The sequence below is a fragment of the Amborella trichopoda genome, chromosome 7, assembly GCF_054954075.1.
Source record: "Amborella trichopoda isolate Santa Cruz 75 chromosome 7, AtrichopodaSantaCruz75HAP2 v2.0, whole genome shotgun sequence".
Taxonomy (NCBI): domain Eukaryota; kingdom Viridiplantae; phylum Streptophyta; class Magnoliopsida; order Amborellales; family Amborellaceae; genus Amborella; species Amborella trichopoda.
In genome coordinates this window covers 32,321,942-32,340,816 of record NC_142342.1, presented here as the reverse complement: position 1 = coordinate 32,340,816, position 18,875 = coordinate 32,321,942, and the positions used below count along the sequence as shown (strand labels likewise).

The following is an 18,875-nucleotide window of genomic DNA, read 5'->3' as shown; positions in this document are numbered from 1 at the left end:
TCCATCCTCTCTCTACTATAAAATCAGCCCAAGGTCTGGGAGCTTGGCCCCTGGCCCATTAAAGCTAGGGGAGGGGTGGTTTAGTCCATGCCATCATTGCTCGAGGGTAAGGCCAGGGCCAAGGCCACAGGGCCAGCTCGGTTTGGCACGGCCCCTATCAACCCTTATTTTATTTATTTATTTTTGGATTGTATTTGGCCCCAGATCATCCTGGCGAGATATGGGCCAAGGCCTCTTCGGCTTGTTTAAGCCAAAGCTAAGATTCCTTTCGTTTAAGGGGTATTTTTTTAAGTTGAAAAAATGATTATGATATAGAAAGAGACACTAAAATAGTTTTCAAATTTTGATTATCTTTCTTTAATCTCTAAAATCTGATTTTGGTGATTTTTGTTTTCTAATTCATTTTTTGTCTTTCAAGAACTAATATGGACATAGAATCCCTCACTGCCTACCGACTATCTCTAACTCCAACCATCTTCAATATGTTATTATATCTTTCATGGACTCCCATCTCATCTATTTACCAAAAATTCAAATTTCTTACCAAAAACTTCTCATCTCTTATTTTAAATTGGCATTGCTTGTTTAAAAGATATTCATGATTTAGACTATTAAATTTTTCATCATAACTCATATTCTGAATTTTTTTTTGGATATTTAAAACATCCACTTGTTTTATCATGGAAACGATTAATCAAAATAAACTATGCTATAATCAGTATTTATTATAGAAAATACATAATCATGTCTATGATTGCATAATAATGTGATGGGAATGCGGTCCCCAAGGACCGGGGATGAGTCAAATGTCATATGTCAGTCTGCCAATTGCTTATTTGCTTTGATGGTGATGACCCTCATGATCATGTCTGTTCTATAATCCACATTTTGTCTCTACATTTGCTTATTTTCTTTAATGGTGATGACCCTCATGACCATGGGTGTTCTATAATGTTCTCACTACCATTTCCTATTTGCCTTAATGCCGATGACCCTTATGACCATGGGTGTTCTACAATCAACATTCCCTCTACCATTGCTTATTTGCTACATATGTGATGACCCTCATGACCATGCATGTCCTAATAATTAACCTATCCTCCCCACTGATGAATATCTTATATTTCGTATGCTATGGTTGTTACCAATGGTTTAAAAAACGGATCAGTGACCCGGATCGGGCTCCCAAAAAACCAATCCGGATCGGCGAATCGGCGATCCGGATCGAGAATCGGGTGAATTGGTCAGAATAAAGCTTCAAAAAAATCCGAAAAAATTATTAAAATTCATTATAAATATTGTTTTTTAGGAATTCAATAAGAAATGAAGGTACTCCATTAAGAATTTTCATGTTTTTGAATGAATATGCGAATATTGATATGTTATTTCCCTGCATGAACCGCCATTCAACATTTAATTTACATCACACAAAAAGATAAACATAGAATTACCATGGAATAAGTATATCAACATACATGGACTACAATAAAACATAAAATTAGTAACATACGATCTAAAAATAAAATGATAGACGACGTTGTTGTTCTTCTTGGTCACGCTGGTGCCATTGATTGAATTCGTTTGACAATTCATTAATTCGATCTAAAAACGAATCATCGATATTAGCGGGCGTCTGACTATTCCCAAATCCCTGAGTATTAGTGTTTTGTTGTGTTCCCAATCCAAAATCCCCGAAGCTTGTCCATCCTTCATGCTCACCTGCACTGTCGTGCTCATCCCTTTTCGAAAAATTCGATCATGGAAAAAAAAAAAAAAAAATTACAGCAAACTCAAACAATAAATATTAAAAATTGGGTTTAATACATCATGATAATCAAAACTTTATCACGATTTTCACATCTTTTCAAAAAATCATCATTTTTCAAAAAATTCGATCATGGATAAAAAGAACTAAAAAAAAAAAGTACAGCAAATTTTCAAAAAATTCGATCATGGATTACAAAAAAAAATTCGATCATGGATTAAAAAAAAAATTAACAAATTTTCAAAAAGTTCGATCATGGATTAAAAAAAAAAAATCACAAATTTTCAAAAAATTCGATCATGGATTACAAAAAAAAATTCGATCATGGATTAAAAAAAAAATTCACAAATTTTCAAAAAATTCAATCATGGATTACAAAAAATTCGATCATGGATTACAAAAAATTCGATCATGGATTACAAAAAATTCGATCATGGATTACAAAAAATTCAATCATGGATTACATAAAATTCGATCATGGATTACATAAAATTCGATCATGGATTACAAAAACAAAAAACATAAAAAAACAATTCGATCGTGGATTACAAGAACAGAAAAAAACAATTCGATCATGGATTACAAAAAATTCAATCATGGGTTACAAAAAAAAAAAACAAACATTTCGATCATGGATTACAAAAAAGTCGATCATGGATTACAGAAAATTCTATCATGGATTACAAAAAATTCGATCATGGATTACATAAAATTCGATCATGGATTACAAAAAAAAAAACAAAAAATTCGATCGTGGATTACAAAAAAAGAAAAAAACAATTAGATTATGGATTACAAAAAATTCAATCATGGATTACAAAAAACTCTATCATGGGTTACATAAAAAACAAAAAACAAAAAATTCGATCATGGATTACAAAAAAAAAAACAAACATTTCGATCATGGATTACAAAAAAAAAAAACAAACATTTCGATCACGGATTACAAAACATTCGATCATGGATTACAAAAAATTCTATCATGGGTTACAAAAATAAAAAATAAAATTCGATCATGGATTACAAGAAAAAAAAACAAACATTTCAATCATGGATTACAAAAAATTCGATCATGGATTACAAAAAATTCTATCATGGGTTACAAAAAAAAAAAAAGAACAAAAAATTCGATCATGGATTACAAAAAAAAAAAAAAAACAATTCGATCATGGATTACAAAAAAATCGATCAAGTATTACAAAACATTCGATCATGGATTACAAAAAAAAAATAAAAAAAAAAAATAAATAAAAAATAAAAAATAAATTATGTTCGTCACAGAGCCATTTTACATAAGCGATTTTAACTCAAAAATCCACCTCTAAGTGAATAATTACATCCAATTGAGTATATTTTCTGATAAACAACAACATAAGGAATCAAAACCCTAAATTTTTAACACATTATTTCTAATATATCATGAAAACAAAATCAAAAGGCGGAAAAAAAAAAAAAAAACAGCGGAATTTTGGTTCCGCAGACATCTCAGTGTTCATCTCAAATTTCATGCTGTAATTGACCAGATTACGTAAAATTGAAAATTTTAAATCATACTAGACACAATAAAGATTAAACACGCTAATTATTGAACTCATTATGTTCAAAATATGCCGTGAAATAAATCAAATGGCGGAAAAAAAAAAAAAGCCCAAACTTCTTACCTGATTTTGTGAACCGAAGCCTTCAATCTCCAAAAAACTCTGTTTTTCTCAACGATTATCACAAATTAGTAATAAAAGGTTTTGATTCACAGCTATACGATTAAAATGCCTACAAATTTTGAAAGATTCATGCCCTATTTGGCATGAAACTTTCAGAAAAGGCGAAAACCCTAAAAAAGCAAGTTTCGTGATCCAAAAACACCAAATTTTTCAATCATTTAATCCTTGAAAAAGCTGAATAAAGCTGTTTACAACCTGCAAATTAGATCACATGCCAAAAAAAACAAGAAAAATGATAAAAAAATGACAAATTTCAAAGAATCCCGTGAAGAACACTGTGCAACCCGTGTTCTTCACGGACTCGCCGATTCCGCACAGTGACTCGGCAAGTCACTGTGCAAAATCGTCCGGTTCTCTCTAGAACCGGACGATTTTCGATTTTTTAGCCGATACGATCCCCTTTTTGCGATTTCCGAGTCGAACCGGGCGAGTCCGGATCGAATCGGCGTTTTTTAAAACACTGTTTGTTACCATTGATTCTTTGCTTTAATGATGATAACCGTCGTGACCATATGCATGTTATAATAAACATGGAAAAAGTTTATATAAGATACCCAAATATCCTCAAATTGATCATCTCAACATCAAGTACGGACATGAGAAAAAAATGGATTTCAAATTTTGGAAATAGTGCATCTTGTTATGCATTTTTGAACCGCCAATTTTCAAATAGGCCCTAAATTTCACTAGAAGAGGTTGTTTTGATGTCTAAATATCCTCAAATTGATTATCTCAACATCAAGATGCAAAGACATGAGAAAAAAATGGATTTCAAATTTGGAAATAGTGTATCTTGTAATGTATTTTTGGAGAGTCAGTTTTCAAGATTTTCAAGTTTTCATAGATCTACTCAATCTACATTATTTTTCAAGCTTTAAATTTTATAATTAAATATGAAAATATATTTTAAGTCTATTACAAAGATTTCCAGTATTGAAACCATATTTCTCAATACTATTTGAAGGTACACTTTATTTTGATTGTTTAGAGCCTCGGCTCTATAGAAACCGACCCAATAAACATATCCTCTCTGTGTGAGGAACATCTTATATTCCACATGTTATGCTTTCTACCCTTGCTTATTTGCTTTAATGATAGTGACCTTCATGAGGCATTCTTTCTCTATTGTGATGAACATCTCATACTCTACAGGTTATGATTTCTATCATTGCTTATTTGCTTTGAGGGTGATGACCCTCATTGACCATGTTATTCAACATGTTTATCTACTGTGATGAACATCTCATATTCTACATGTTATGATTTCTATCATTGCTTATATGCTTTACTGGTGATGACCCTCATGACCATGTTATTCAACATGTTATGGTTTCAGAAGTGAAAGTGATCTCATATTCTACATGTTATGATTTTTATCATTGCTTATTTGCTTTACTGGTGATGACCATGTTATTCAATATGTTTATCTATTGTGATGAACATCTCATATTCTACATGTTATGATTTCTATCATTGCTTATTTGCTTTACTGGTGTGACCCTTATGATCATGTTATTCAACATGTTATAGTTTCGGAAGTAAAAGTGAGGATAGAGTGTCGTAGTCCATTCGGAGACTATGGTGGTGGAGTTGAGACCAAGGGAGGTACATACCGTGTGCGACTGAATGGGGCGGAAGGCCCCCATTATCCATTGCGCTTCTGTTGGGCTCATGTTCCAGACCGCTCGATGCCTAAGGATTGTCCGATCCCAGTGAACGCAAAGTCTAACTTCACCATGGTAGAAACCACCACAGGCAGTGCCACACTTGAAGCTAGTCCTCTGATTTTCAGGACAACCTAAATATGTGCTCCTCTGTCCCACCCAAAATGTTTAGTGCCAAACTTCAAGCTATCTATCTAGTTCTTTGATTTTGATCCTAAAGTTTTAGCTTTAGGTTAGGATTGGATTCCAATATTGTAAATCGAGCATATCAGGATTTAGCTTTAGGAAAAACAAAAGGATTGGATTTCATTATTGCAAATGGAGCATATAGTTGGTAAATTTTGAGTGAGGGTGTCTACACGGCTCTTAACTACAGTTACTTTTTTTTTTTCTCCTACCTACATTATTAAATCAAAAGTCAGAGCAAAAGTCAGAGTTGAATAGCAGCTTGTTTCAATTGGTTTTTCTTCTTTCTTTTTTCTATTTTGGTGTGAACTTGCAACTGTTTAATTAGTTCCTGCAACTAAAATCCTATATACCTTAAGGGGGAAAATAGTTTTTAAAAAACCATGAACGATAAATTGATGGTAATACAAGACCCCATAATATCAATTAATCTTACCTCACTAGAAATAATTATTAACTTTTCTGTGTATGTGAATATCGCATCAAAGATAAAGAATTTTATATTGATGATATCCATTTATAAAAAATATAATATTAAATTGATTAAAGATAAAAATACTATAATCGAGCTTGGGCTTGGGCTTGAGTAGTACGTAGTTAGGCTAGCATTGCTAACTTCTTCAATGAGGAAAATTAAAATGTATCTAGGGACCGGGCTTAGGCTGGAGTGGTTAGTAGTTGTTAGCGACTCATCAACAATGACAGTTATTAAAAGGCATATAGAAATTGGGCTTTTGGGCCTCTAAGGGATTGTTTGGATCCTAAGGTATCCAAAACCATGTTTTGTATACCCAGGATATCGGGTATCTTGCTTGTTTGGCAATGTATACAAAACAAAAAAAAACAATTGAGTTATCCAAAACATTGTTTTGTGCAAGTATTAAGGAGAGGTATCTTGCATAAATACATATTTGGCAATGTATACAAAACCAAGAAAGCAATTGAGTTATCCCAAAAATTGTTTTGTGTAAGCATTAAAGAGGGAACACAACTTGTGACAATGCTATTTTCACACATCCCCATTTTATTAAATACAATTAATTATGCCAAAACATCCACACAAATTAGAGAGAAAAACTACCTCTAAATTTTAAAAGTATCTTAAAATTTTTAAAAGAGAAACTATATCATATATTAGATAGAGAAACTACTAAAAATATTTAGAAAGCGAAACTATCTCAATTTTTTTAGAGAGAGAAACTATATCAAATTTCAAGTTTTAGAGGGAGAAAGTATATTTAAATTTTAGAGAGAGAAACTATATCACATTTTAGAGAGAAAAATTACCTTCTAAAAAATTTTAGAAACAAAAATTATATCAAATTTAAAATTTTAGATGAATGAAGTATCTTAAAATTTTAGAAAGATGAAATATATCAAATTCTAGAGAGAGAAACTACCTAAAATTTTTAAAGAGAATTTTTAGAGAGTGAAAGTATTTCAAGAATTTTTAGAGAGTGAAACTATTTTAAAATTTTAGAGAAATAAACTATCTCAAATTTCAAGTTTTAAAGAGAAAACAAATCTTAAAATTTTAGAGAGAGAACTTATATCAAATTTTAGAGAGAGAAATTACCTAATTTTTTTTAGAAAGAGAAACTATCGCAAATTTCAAGTTTTAGAGAGAAAGTATTGTGAAATTTTTGAGAGTGCAACTATATCAAATTTTATAGAGAGAAATTACCTAAATTTTTTTAGAGAGAAATATCTGAAATTTTTAGTGAGAGAAACTATGTCAAAATTTCAAGTTTTAGAAAGAGAAGGTATTTTAGAGATATAAACTATATCAAATTTTAAAAAGAGAGACTACCTAAAAGAAGTACTGTAAAATTTTAGAGAGTGAAACTATATCAAATTTTAGAGAGAGAAATTACCTAAAATTTTTTTGAAGAGAGAAATATCTGAAAATTATTAGTGAGCGAATCTATGTCAAAATTGCAAGTTTTAAAGAGAGTATCTTAAAATTTTAGAAATATAAATTATATCAAAATTTTAAAAGAGAGAATATCTAAAAAAAGCATTGTAAAATTTTAGAGTGGACCTATGTCAAAGTTTAGAGAAAGAAATTACCTAAAACTTTTTTAAGAAAGAAATGTCTGAAAATTTTTAGTGAGAGAAATTATGTTAAAATTTCAAGTTTTAGAAAAAGAAAGTGCCTTAAAATTTTAGAGATATAAACTGTATCAAATTTTAGAGGGAAAGACTATCTAAAAAATTTTAAGGAGAGAAACTATCTCAAAAATTTTAGAGAGAAAAACTATCTTAAATTTCAATTTATAGAGAGAAAAAATATCTTAAAATTTTAGAGAGAGAAAATACCTAAATTTTTAGAGAGAGAAATTATCACAAAATTTTTAAAGAAAAAATTTCTCAAATCTTAAGCTTTAGAGAGATAGAGTATCTTAAAATTTAGAAAGCAAAACTATATCGAAATTTAGATAGAGAAACTACATCAAAATTTAGAGAGAGAAACAACCTGAAATTTTTATGAGAGAGAACCATCTAAAAAATATTAGAGAGAGAAACTATATCAAATTTCAAGTTTTAGAGAGAAAGTATCTTAAAACTTTAGATAGTGAAACGATATCAAGTTTTAGAGAGAGAAATTACCTAAAAAAATTTAGAGAAATAAACTATTTCAAATTTTGTAAAGAAACTTTATCAAATTTTATGTTTTAGAGAGGGAAAGTATCTTAAACTTTAGTGAGAGAAACTATATCAAATTTTAGATAAGAAACTACCTGAAAATTTTTAGAGATAGAAACCATCTCAAAATTTTGAAACTATATCAAATTTAAAGTTTTAGATAATTTTCTCTTTAAAAATGTTGAGATAGTTTCTCTCTCTAAAAGTTTTTTTGATAATTTCTCTCTCTACAATTTGTTATAGTTTCTCTCTCTAAAATTTTTTGGTAAAATTTTTTATGGCAATTTTTTATATGTATTTTTGCATACCAAATATGTGTAACGCAATTTTCACATGAAAATATTTTGCACAAAATGTTTTGTAATGGATCATTCCTTGAGGATGTCTGAGTATGACTGGAATGAGCCGATGGACTGTGTGTGATGAATGCCTTAAAAAAAAAGGGCCAAAGCCTCATCAATGTACCATCACATAACATGCACATATGATAGTCGTTTCGAAAAAACGAATCACCTTTCAAGGTAAAGCTTGTGCATGTATGAGAGATTACGCTTATGAACCATAGAGTTGTGGTTGTATCAGGTATAAGTGACATCGACACGTCTCCAGGGAAAAATCTAAAATCTATAGACTGGGATTACAAATCCTTGCCCATTGGCTAAACTTTGATGACCCCCTAATCAGCCTTTGCATAGACTGTGGGTCATGGGCAACCCCGAGTTGGTTTGAAAAAACAAGTGTAGACCGCAGTCCACAGTAGAAGGTGAAAATACCTCAATGTTTATTTATTTATGCCTAGACCATATGGATTATTTTCCCATCAAAATTATTTAATTATATTTGTTTTAATGTTATATGATTTTTAGAATTGTTATTTGAATTTTTTTTAATCTTTGGATATTTTATTTATGAAATTTAGATTTATAAAAACAAAAATATTGATTTTATTAATAATAATGGTGACTATTTCGTACTAAAAATAAATAGAATCATTCTATAGTTTTCGGAAAAAGAATAATAATAAGGATGAGTTGTTGGATACGTTTTGTTTCTCGTAAATATGAGGATTGACGGCCTTAGGGGTAGATACTAAAACCCATGCGACCGTGGCGATAGTATAGTCATGAGAGTCATCAATTCAAGGTAATGAGTTGGACGGTGACAATGTTAATGTAGGATGTGCAATTGACCTAGTGACATGCTTGGGGTGACTCACCCGCCATCAATGGGACTGTAATGATCATCACATCACCATGTAGTAACCGTCGTCAAATATGTTATAGCATATCTTGGTAATGTGTTTTGTCCCAATATGCATTTCTTGGCTGTAGTACCAGTTTTCATGCATTTCTTGGCTATGGTACCAGTTTTCATTTATATGCATTTCGATTTTGGTTTTGGCCAGAGATTTGAAAAACATATCGATGACCCAGACCACCAACCTCAAAACCCGGTATGGATATGTGAATTGGTGATCCGGATCGTCGTTTTATTGTAAGATAAAACAGTGAAACGGCAAACAAATACGTGAGAAAACGGTAAACCGGCCAAAAAGTGGTATGGATAGGTGAATCTGAAGTCTGGATCGTCATTTTAGTATAGAGAATCGCCTTATCGCTATTTTACTATGCAAAATTGCTGGTTTCCTTCTAGACTCGTTTGTTTCTTATATATACACAAAAGCATAACAGGGTAATCAATTCCCAGGTCGGACCTATATCTTCCATGCCAACCAGGGGTTTTTTAAATCACTAGTTTTGGTTGGTGTGGCGTATGTTCAATATGATTTCTCATAAAATAAACTTTGTTAGATTAGCGAGACAATGGTTCTTTATTCGTAGTATAAATGAAACTTAAGACGTCATGTTGTGACACCTACCACCTTGACCACCATAGCCTTGAGTCTATAAAAGGTTGGGATTTAGTGCATGTTGAGGGCCGACACATTAGTTTCCTCGCTGAAATCATCTTAAAAGATAGATTTTAGATCCAAAATTTTATAGGCTAATCTAAACCATGATGATCGTAAAAATGAAAAAAAAAAAAAAATTTATTTAACTTTAAAAGTAGATTATTCTAGACTTTTATTTTGGATTGTTTATTTTCATTCTTTGCATATCACTTAGTTTCACTATTTTTTGAGCTTTAAAATCATGAGTACATATATAGTGGAAAATGTTTCCAATAGGAGACATTGTGATGATAAAATATAAAAAAAAGAAGGAAAATTGTTTCATATGAGCTGGACCGCATTTCAACAATATGCGGTTCAAAGGTATAAAACATCCATGTTAAAGATGGATGCAAATAGGTGGTCCATCTAAAAATAATTATAACTAACGGTCCAAATGTTTTCTTAATATAATTATTATTTCTAATTTTTTATTGTTTTATTTTTTTCATATTCATGATCTCCATGTTAAATATCATACATTATTTAAAAATTAGAATCAAATTATATGTAAAAAATATATTTATTGCCAAGCCCACTTGTCTAAAATATCCGAGCTGGCCGCATGGAAACCATGTCCAAAAAAATATATTTCATGAGAAAGTCCCTGTGACAGCAACCTTTTTTCAAAAGGAGGAAGTGTATAAACCTTTTCCTTTTTCAAAAGCCTCTTTTACACTACTATGTAGGTAGCCCTCACTGGCAAGTGTAAGGCACACCTTTAGGAGTTTGTAAGACGAAGCCCGGTTTTTATGCGGCCAAGCCCGTATATGTAGAAATATTAACAAATCTATTTTGATATGGATTTTAGTGAAGTATATGTAATCTCTAACATAGAGATCATGAATATGAAAAAATAAGTAAATTTTAAAAACTAAAACTAATAATTATAGTAAGAAAACATTTGGACGGTTAGTTTCTATTGTTTTTAGATGGAACACCTACTTGCATCCATCATTAAGATGGATGCTTTACACTTTTTGGATCACATGTGTAGTCAAGCAGTCCAGCCAACATGAAACAATTTTCCTTTAAACTTTCTCCAGATTTTAAAGATCTATCCCTAGAGCCTGTTTGGATGCAGACATTATCATTGATAATTCACTAATTCAATAAAGCTAATCCTGAAAGACTTACATGAAGTTTTACATACAAGGTAATCTTTTTCAAAATATATTTTTATTTTATTCAAAAAATTTAGCTGCAATTGCATATTTTTAGCTAGAAATACCTAAAATAAGCTAAAATAACTAAATATAAAATAGATAATTAAGTAATGTTATACAAAATATAAAATACATATGAAGCAGCTAACATAATAATACTATCATAATATATTAGTTTTAGATAAGATAATGGGTGTGGTTTGAATATGGTCAACGCTCGACACAATCAAAGTAAGGTAGCCCTTCAAATAGTATCAAAACAAGTTGTTCCCGTATTAAAAATCTTGGTAATCGCCTGAAAATTTATATTCATATTTAATTATAAAATTTAAACCTTAAAAAATAATGTAGATCGAGTTCTACGAAAACTTGAAAATTGATGGTCCATAAATTCCATTATATGATGCACTATTTACAAGACTTGAAATCCAATTTTTTTTTTTATGTTCATACATATTGTGGTCAAGATGATCTAATTTGAGGATTTTTGGGTATTAAAACAACCTCTTGTAAAGACCCTATTTTAAATCTGGTAAATTTTGTGGTTTCCTGAACCATTAGGATCACACTTAACCTAGTAAACCTATTTTTTTGGATAAGTAGGTGTTGGTTATGTGAGTATATCCTCCCAGCAGATTTTGACCCCTATAAACCCTTTTTTCATGGCCATTTGGAAAAGAAAGAGACAGAAAATATGATTTGGGATAGAGAGAGAGACCAAACCCTAGGAGAGAGCAAATAGAGATAAAAAATCTGGTCATGGTCATTTGGAAAAGAGAGAGAGAAAATGATTATAGTAAAACGGAAAATACGATTTGGGATAAAGAGACCAAACCCTAGGAGAGAGCAAACCAGAGAGAGTTACATGAGAGAAGAAAAAACCCTAAAAACTGCTCGGGAACCCAAAAATCCTGGTCGTGGTCATTTGGAAAAGAGAGAGAGAAAAGGATTATAGTAAAACGGAAAATACGATTTGGGATAGAGAGACCAAACCCTAGGAGAGAGCAAACCAGAGAGAGTTAACAATTTGAGAACATGGAGGCAACATGGATATTGATGCTCTAACCTGATCAAAATAACTAAAAAAGAGAACAATAATCTTCTTGCCCAATAAAACAGTAGACATAAACCAAACAAATAAACATTTGTGACAGTCAAGTCCCTTGAAGTCGATTGGAAATGTTCAAGTGTCATGTATAAGCTCCAAGCCACAATCTCATATTTTCAACTGCTAGGCAACAACTATCATATTGCAAAGAATTGAAATGAGAAAACATGAGATGGGCATGCTCAGTTCATTGTGAGCATTAATTCTATTCCAAACATTAACCGTGAATAAAAAATAGAAATTAGCAAAAATTATTGCATGACAAAAAGACAAAATCTCCACTCTAAGAATAAAAACCAAGAACAAATGAAAAGCAAAATAACAAATTTAAAAATAAAAATAAAATCATACACAGAACCATAAAAAATCCAGAACACTAAAAAATAGCAAAAATTTCCAGAACACTCAAAGAGTGTAAACCTTGGTCATGAAAGACTAATAACATCTTTCTCTCATGAAAGACCAATCACATCACAGATTTGGGTTCTGGATGAAGAGAAAAGTGGGTGTAAAGGTGAGAAAAAAGTCCACAACACTAAAAAATAGCTAAAATTTCCAGAACACTCAAAGAGTGTAAACCTTGGTCATGAAAGACTAATAACATCTCTCTCTCTGTCTCTCATGAAAGACTAATCACATCACACATTCGCATTAACAAATCCATTAAAATTCTCTCAACAATTCACACCAGACTTATCAATAATTTTAGTAGCAGGCTCAGGAACGTTGTGCCATAAACTACCATGCCCATCTCTTATTTTTCAGCAGATAAAGCAGGATCAACAGGCCTATCACTAGTTTTAATAGAACGCTCAACCAAGTCATTAACATTCTACAAACTGCCAACACCCATATTTTATATTTTTATTTTTTTACAGAAGCACAAGGATCAGGTGGCTTATCAACAAGATTGTTAGAAGAATCAATGGGCCCATTGACATAGGCAGTCCTTGCAGATGTTTTTGGCATCAACAATGAAAATTAAAACCCTAACTGTGATTTTCTTTGCCGCTTACTGGTGAGCAGTTGCTTAGGGTTCAACTAATTTGGGAAAACAGAGCAGTCCAGGTGAGAGACTGATGGAGAAGAGAGAGATATGAATGAATATATGATATATACAACAAACTATACAGTAGAGCAATAATCAATAGCAAAAAATATAGCAGAAAAATCATCAATAGCGGTCAAAAATTTCAATAGAACTCACTAGCTTTTGTTGGAGATGCAGCAGAGACTGGGTGTTAGATTGAGCGGAAGTCACAAAGAGCTCAGCAACTGGCGTGGTTCCCCTCTCTTCTCTGAAAGAGCTCAGTGGCTGGGTTTTTATTTGGGGGGTTTTGTTGGCAGCAAGGGAGACTATGGTTTTTGAGGGGTGAAAGCTTCCCCTTTTTTTTTTTTGATCAAACGCAGTCAATACACAGTACAGGCGAAAATACTTCACACCCCTTTTCACGGTTGTCAAACGCTGAATGCTTACCTCCCCTTCTCAATTAAATAAAATTTTATAATTATATTATTAGACTTTAATTTTTTTTTATTTTTCATAGTCATACATCTCGATGTCGAGATGATCAATCAAAGGGTTTTTCAACATTAAAACTACATTTTTCGATGGATTTTTTAAGGGGTATCCGTAGTTCTACATCATAAAGTAGCATCTTTATATAAACTTTTCCATTAATACAAAGATGTCATAATCACTCTTAGTTAATAGATATGAAATCTGATACATAACAAAGCTTGTTAAACTATTTAAGAAATAATATTATTGACTTTATGCCCAATAAATGGCATATCTCCAATCATCCAATTTCACGTATAACGGTCAATAATGATTGTGATATCTTTTTATTAAAATTAAATAATCTTATTGTATAATTTTTTTTTAAAAAAAGTATATGTATATTTTCACAAAATATATTTGGATAGAATACACCTCTTTCCATAAAAAAATGGATCTAGTCAAATTAAATGAATCTTTTGCATGCTCGTGCACTGCATGTGCCATTCACACTAGGAAGCATGAATTGAAACTTTCAAAATTATTAAAGGTCAAATGATCCCAAATAATGTTTCAAGGGTTATTTTCTGTTTTCCATTTCATACATCTTCAAATAGATTTAGAAATTTTCCAAATTCCCCTTATTTACTATTCAAAAAAAAAAATTTATGTTTTTGGATTTTCATTATGAAAATATTCATTCTGAAAATATTGGGACACTAAAAATGGAACTTTCGGATTTTGAAAATTAGAACATTGTAGTGTTTTGGGTTTTACAATTTTCAAATTTTGAAATCCGGAAATTTCATTTGTCAACATCCAAAAATGTTGGGGGACTAAAATGAAAGTTTTCCAACGTTGAACATCCAAAAAGCTAAAAGATGGAAACATAATTTTGGATATTGAGAATCCAAAAAGTTCAATTTCAATTAGTTTACAAATATGGATTTTAGGTATTGAAAATCCGAAAAGGGAAATTTCATCACTTTTTTAAATATTGACAAAATATTGTTGTAACATATATAAAATAGGTACAATGGTAATAACAGAAAGTTTTAAGTGAAATCGTAATATTGATAAAAATAATACATATGAGTGCAATTTCCCCTTGAATAAACTAACCCTCAATTTAGGATCATTTGAGCCCTCTAATAATTTTGTAAACTTGAACTCTCTAATAATTTTGTAAAAGGTACGGTTTATATAGAGCCGAGGATTTAAACAATCAAATTAGAGCCCACCTTCAAATAGTATCGAGAAATATGGTTTCAATATTGGAAATCTTTGTGATAGCGTTAAAATATATTTTCATTTTTAAAAATACTACATATCAAGCACATCTAAGAACACTTGAAAATCTTGAAAATTAACATCTCTAAAATGCGTTACAAGATGCACTATTTCCAAAACTTGAAATTTATTTTTTTCTCATGTCCATGCATCTTGATGTCGAGATGATCAATTTGAGTATATTTGGGCATCAAAACAATATCGTCTAATAAAAATTTTTAGGTAGGCTCTAATTTGATTGTTTTGAGCCTATGATCTATATAAATGTCTCTAATTTGTAAATGGCTTTGGATATTTGACATTTCCTTATAGCAACGACTTTAATAATTGCCAAAATATTTCCTTCTTCCCCAGGAGTATACTATTTATTTACTCCCTTGAGCAAAATGCATACTAGGTAGGGGTGGCACTAGGGACCCGTGAACTTGAGACCCTACATGTAGACCCGACCCCAGGTTCAAGTATGGGTCTAGGGGTTGGAACCCACATCCCCACATGTCAAGTTCAGGTCCAAGGTAATCTCTCTCTTTGTTTCTTGAGTTACATATATATGATTTTTTAACGAACACGATTTCTGTGCTACCAACCCACATATTGTAGAAATGCGGGCTTGGCAATAAATATATTTTTTAAACATAATTTTATCTTAATTTTTAGAGAATATATCATCTTTATCATGGAGATAATGAATATGAAAAAAAATACATAAAAAATAAAAACTGGAAATAATAATCATGCTAAGAAAATATTGGGACCGTTAGTTACAATTATTTTTAGATGGACCACCTATTTTCATCCATCTTTAAGATGAATGCTTTATACCTCTGGACCGCATATTGTAGAAATACGGTCCTGCCCGCATGAAACAATTTTCCTTTTTTAAATGTATAAACTAATTTTCAAGTTGGGTCCAGATCGAGTCTAGGTTCAATTTGGGTCAAGTTCAGGTCCATAGTGTATTTTGGGTCTGGACCCAACCTGACCCAAGCCATTGCTACCTCTATCGCTAATGACACTCTCTATATCCAAAATTTTGATATTTACTAGGGGCAGCAATGGGTCGTGTCTGGCTGGACCCAAACTCGACCCATGGAGTCCAAAAGTTGGACCCATACCCGTACCCGTCGGGTCCCGAGTTTGATCGTATCCATTGCCAGCCTCACTATGAGCTTCTTTTTATTTTTAACCCTTTTATACCATCATAAACCTATATTATTACCAACAAAGTCACAATCAACCGCCATTTAGATTTCAAGCGGTTTGATTTGTTGTTTAATAGTTAAAGATGACTAAAGTTCGTGTTGTATACGATCTTTAATATCCCCAAACAAATAGGACTTGAAATGTTTTATCTCTAACGTTTTACTGGTATAAGTTAGGTCCAACCGGACCCCGACTTGGATCCAAAGAGTGTTCGAGTCCCTATTTTGGACCAGAATCCAACCTGTCAGGTCCAAATGTTGGACCCGTACTCAGTCCCATGTCGGGAATACCAAGCGGGTTCTGGGTCAGGTTCGGGTCCTTTGCCACCCCTAATATTTATGTTCCTAATTTCAGTTCGAACTCTCCATGTCGGGCTAAGTGTCGCTCAACTTGATGAGCATCCATGTATAACTCTTTCCATCATATGGACGATAGGGCAGTATTTTCTCATTCTTTGTCTATAATCTGCTCTAATACCATAGTGCAGGGGAGATGGTGGGATGGTACTCAGAAGAGGAAGATGAAGAATCAATTCCCAACTTTCTCCTCCACCCCCTAACAGCAACCCCATCTGCGATCTCCAACGCCAATAGCCACTACCAGTACATAGGGGGGCAACGGCGGCCTTGCTCCCTCCAAATCCACTGTCAATGCCAGCAACCTCGACTTCTCCCTCACAAACTCCGACCTCTTCACCAACTTCTCCACCTTCGACAAAGTCTCATAGGTCACTGACAACGGGAGAGTGTTGGAGTTCATACGTGCGAAATGGAGGGGCGTTTGTTGTATGAGTGCTCAAGCAATCAGTTGGGCCAGAGGGAGAGGCCAGCCCCTTCAAATAGGGGAATGGAAGAGAGGGGGATTTTTCGGAGGAAGAGGAGGAAGATGAGGGGAGGTTTGAGGAGGATAATTGGGCCTCAGTGGTCGAGACTAGCGGAGTTGAGGAGAGGGATGAGAGAAGGGTGGAAAATAAGATGCGCTCTGCCAAGAGGACCATCTAATTCAATGATGAGAGCGGAGAGGAAGATTAGATGAACAACAATTGAACTACCTCTTTAGGTAACTGCTCTCTCTCTCTCTCATTCTGTGTATATTGAGGTGTTGAAAATGGATCTTTAGGTAACTGCTCTCTCTCCCATTCTTTGTATGTTGAGGTGTTGAAAATAGAATGGGAATTGTGGGTGATATAAGTGGTGAAGTTGGGCGAGAGTTCTATAACTGACAGTGTTTATGGCAAGCAATAGAGAGGAGAATTAGTCAGTTAATAATCTTTTATTAGAAATTTATTGTTGATAGTTAGCTATTTTTTAATCTTTTATGTGTTTGTATCGACTTTGTGTTGACTAACTTAATACATTGTAAAATAATGTGATTGTACAAGTAATGAAATGTTAGTGCTGTGCAATGATCTAGTCACTGTGTTTTTTATTTCTGTTTTCAGCTGGGGAGTTGTTGAGAAGCGCATGTGTTTTTCTTTACCAGAAACACTCTCATTGTTTATAAAATCCTTTTGTTTCTTGACTTTTGAGATATCTCTATCCTCTTTTGTCCGAATAATGGAGGAGTTTCTTGATTTCAAAGATATTTAAAAAGTCTGTTACCATTGTTTAATGGGAGGACTTTCTAACGGTACCCACATATATAAAAGTAAGTTGTCATTGTTTTTGTTATACACGGTGTCAACCCTACACTATAGAAGTAAGGCACACCCTAAAAGCCCATAGGAAATTGTTGTTCTAATGTTAGAAATTCCTCCAATTGATCATCTCTATCACAAGATGTATGGATAAGAAAAAAAAATGTTTTAAGTTAGGATGCGGCTTCTATAATGTTGCATTAAACAATCCAATAAAGATGCACCTCTAAATTTTATCATAATATGTAATTTTGGTTTAAAAACTTCTTAAAATTACCTCAAAATCTATTTTCATATTCAATTATAAAATTTTAAACTTTAAAAATAGTTAAAATCAAGTAGATCTATAAACATATGAAAATCTTGAAAATGGATGGTCTAGAGAATGTGTTGCAAGATGTACTATTTATTGTACTATCTTTTTCTTTTCTTTTTTTCATATTCTTTTATCTCGATATCGAGATGATCAATTAGAAGATTTTTCAATATTAACACCCTTTTCCAATGGATTTTTGAGGTGCATCTATAATTCTACATTTTAAGGTTGCAACCCTATATAAACTTTTTCGTGTAAGTTATGGAATAATGCACCTTCTAATGTATTATTTGGACTTTATTTTCAATATTTTTATGTATTTACAAAGAGATATGCGCAATCTATAGGGTGCAGTTGGCATACGGATGCATCCATAGCCCTAGAGGTAATGTGCACCTTCAAAATTTATCATGGTATATATTTTTGATGTAAATGTTCTTAGGATTATCTAAAAATCTATTTTTATATCTAATTATAAAATTTTAAATTTAAAAAATGGTTAAAATCAAGTAGATCTATAAGCATATGAAAATCTTGAAAATGGAGGGTGTAGATAATATGTTGTAAAATACACTATTTTTTAGACTTAAATCTTTCTATGTTTCATGGTCATACATCTCGATGTCGAGATGATCAATCAAAGGGTTTTTCAACATTAAAACGACCTTTTCTGATGGATTTTTGTGGTGCATCCGTAGTTCTACATTATAATGTTGCATCCT

General features: G+C 32.2%; 2 long non-coding RNA genes across 3 annotated transcripts; both read right to left on the bottom strand.

Moving 5' to 3' along the window:
- Window positions 1-1,417: 1,417 nt before the first annotated feature.
- Window positions 1,418-13,671, bottom strand: LOC110006579 (uncharacterized). Of its 2 annotated transcripts, none has more exons than XR_016058789.1 (2): window positions 13,415-13,671; window positions 1,418-1,739 (listed from the first exon to the last, which is right to left on the bottom strand). It is a non-coding gene; the product is annotated as an uncharacterized LOC110006579 (long non-coding RNA). The 2 variants fall into 2 exon arrangements; XR_002279622.2 differs by lacking the exon at window positions 1,418-1,739 and adding an exon at window positions 12,853-13,283.
- On the bottom strand, window positions 5,612-6,989 carry LOC148781348 (uncharacterized). Its single transcript, XR_016058790.1, has 2 exons — window positions 6,511-6,989; window positions 5,612-6,458 (listed from the first exon to the last, which is right to left on the bottom strand). It is a non-coding gene; the product is annotated as an uncharacterized LOC148781348 (long non-coding RNA).
- Window positions 13,672-18,875: the final 5,204 nt, after the last annotated feature.